Raw genomic sequence first — 3,078 nt, 5'->3', positions numbered from 1 at the left:
TTGTGGTGGGGACCTGTAGATCCTCAGGCAGGAGGATCACTTGAACCCAGGAGTTTGAGGTTGCTGTGAGCTAGACTGATTGCCACAGCATTCTAGCCTGGGGAACAGAGTGAGACTCTGTCTCACAAAAAAAGAAACAATCAACCATGAAATTGCATTTCTAAGGCCCTCTTGCTTTTGACTTTAAAATTTATTAATAGTCAAGTCTACTGAATCTCATTTGATTATCAGTTTTTAAAATTAAACTTGTTTACACCATTTAACAAAGTGTTCTGATTATGTACTCTTGGGATATAAATACACCACTATGGGTGATGTTTCATGGCATTATTTTGCTTTCATATCTGTATTTCTTCAAGAATATTAGAACTAGGAAGGAATTTGGGTATTATCTAACCCAATGCTGGTCAAACATTTCATTCTTTTCATAACATTTGAAGGTGCTTTCTTTCTATAGACCAGAAGCTTTAAGACTTTGTTGATTAAACTGTATTTAATTATTAATTACTAATATTTTATTTTCTATTTTATTTAGATTAAAGTGACATATATGCTTAATTTTTTAAATTTTTTATTTCTTTGCTTTCTTTCTTTTTTTTTTTGGTTGAGACAGAGTCCCACTGCCCTGAGCAGAGTGCAGTGGTGTCATAGCTCACTGTAACCTCAGACTTAGGCTCTGGGTATCCAGCTGCCTCAGCCTCTGAAAGTTGCTGGGATTATAGGCGCTTGTGGCAGTGCCCAACTGGGGTTTTTCATTTTTTTCATGAGTCGGGGTTTTACTCTTGTTCAGGCGAGTCTCAAACTCCTGAACTCAAGCAATTCTCCCTCCTCAGCCTCCCCCAGTGCTGGGATTACAGGCGTGAGCTGCTGCACTGGGCTTATTTTCTTTCTTTCTTTTTTTTTTTAGAGAGACAGAGTCTCATTTTGTCGCCCTCAATAGAGTATCATGACGTCACAGCTCACAGCAACCTCCAGCTCTTGGGCTTAGGTGATTCTCTTGCCTCAACCTCCAGCGTAGCTGGGACTACAGGCACCTGCCACAATGCCTGGCTATTTTTTTGTTGCAGTTTGGCCGGGGCTGGGTTTGAACCCGCCACCCTTGGTATGTGGGGCCAGCACCCTACACACTGAGCCACAGGCACCATCTTTCTTATTTTTATTAATGGCATATTACTACCAATCAGAACTTCCAATTAGCATGAGATAATTTAGAATTTACAGTAGGCAATGTGGTTACTGATTCTAGAGTCAATAAATCTGAGTTTAAATCTTTCTTCCACCACTAAAAAGCTGTACAATCTTGAACAAATTCCTTAACTCTCTGTGCCTCAGTATCCTTACCTGTGAATTAGTAAACAATAGTACACAACTCATAGAGTTGATGCCTGCAGCCCAAAGAAAGGGACCCCTTCATTATCCTGTCAAATCTAATAGAGAATAAATGTACATTTTCATTAGGGCTTCTAAAACATTAGAAGTATCTTGCTCTTTATTGCCCTTAAAATTCCAGTGATGTTCTAAGATCGCAAGCTAGGAATTGGTTTTTGAGAATAAACTTCTCTTTTAAAGATGAGGAATTTGAAACCCATAGAAATTAGTTGCCTGTAGATATCCAGCTAGTCAGAACCAGAACTGGCACTAGAACCTGGACCTTCCAGATTATAGCATTGTCCATTTATCAGGCTAATTAGAAATCTGTCCATAAGGGTCACAAATGTACCTGGATTGTGGGGTGTGAAAGAGACAGAGAATGGGGACATTAGAAACACTCATTGTCATGGATTCCAGGCCCACCAAAAGCAATAAAGTACTAAAATCCTATTTCATTCGCAATAACAGAAAGAATAAATTTCCAAAATTGGGAAATGCCAAATTGCCAAATATTACTGTACCATATCACTTCCTCCTCCAGAAAATACATTAAAGAGTAACTGAGAAACTGAAGTAACCGTGTAAGACCTTTAATAACTCTATAAATTCTAGACTAAAGTAATATATATGGCTTATAAAATAAATTCTACCACAGAAGTAAACTTAACATTGTATTATGACTTCCTTACTGAAGCAAAGCAAACCAGGAGCTTATGTGGCTGTGCAAAGATTCAGCAATGATGATGGAAGCCCAGTATTGCACTGACAAAGGCAGTGCTGAGAAGTGGCTGCCCTGCACGATGAGGTCAGCCAGCGTTCCTATGCTGACTGCAGACGGGGCCCTCAGCTAGATTTGCAGGGACTAAGAGACCTCCTCAGACCATCTTGACAGTTTTCCTGTCCTTGTTCAAACAATTGCCAATGACTACATGTCAGGACCCTTCTGGTAAGTTCCTGAAGAGTGGAAATTTGAGAATGACAAGCCCAAGAATGCCAAGAGTCTATCATATGCAGGACTCAATAAGACTCAGTTTTAATGCTGGTGGGACTCTGATGTCAACCATGGTGGGGGAAATTTAATATTATATTATTATAAGTTTTAAAAATATTCATTTCCTTTGACCAGTAAATCCACATCTAGAAATTCATGTTAAGAGAATGATTAGAGAAACACAAAAAGATAATCACAGTTGTCTAGCCCCATTATATAAGGGCACAATACAGAAAACAATCTCAATGGCTATCAATAGGAAACTGCTTTAAAGATTATTGCATATTTAAATAATAGAAAACTAAAGAGCTATTACAAGTGATATTCTAGAAACAAAGTTCACTGATGTGAGAAAATGCTTAGTATCTAATACCAATTCAACAAATAGATTACAAATCTGTGAATGCACATTATGAACTCATTTGTAAGAAAAATTGTGTGCCTTTAAACAGAAGGAAGACCGAAAAGAAATGCACCAAAATATCAACAATGGTACATTTTAGAGGTGGGATTATGATTTTTGTGTATGTTATATGTTTTTTATAGTAAGTATTTAAGACGTTTAAAATTAACTAGTTTTATTAAATACATGTGCATGTGTACAAAATTAAGTATGGAAGGGGCTCGGTGCCTATGGCTCAAGTGGCTAAGGCGCCAGCCACGTACACCCAAGGTGGCGGGTTCGAATCCAACCCAGGCCCGCCAAACAACAATGA

Source organism: Otolemur garnettii, unplaced genomic scaffold (genome assembly GCF_000181295.1).
Source record: "Otolemur garnettii isolate 467f Iridium unplaced genomic scaffold, OtoGar3 scaffold00014, whole genome shotgun sequence".
Classification (NCBI taxonomy): Eukaryota; Metazoa; Chordata; class Mammalia; order Primates; family Galagidae; genus Otolemur; species Otolemur garnettii.
The sequence above is the reverse complement of the archived record's forward strand: the minus strand, read 5'-3'. Positions refer to the sequence as shown.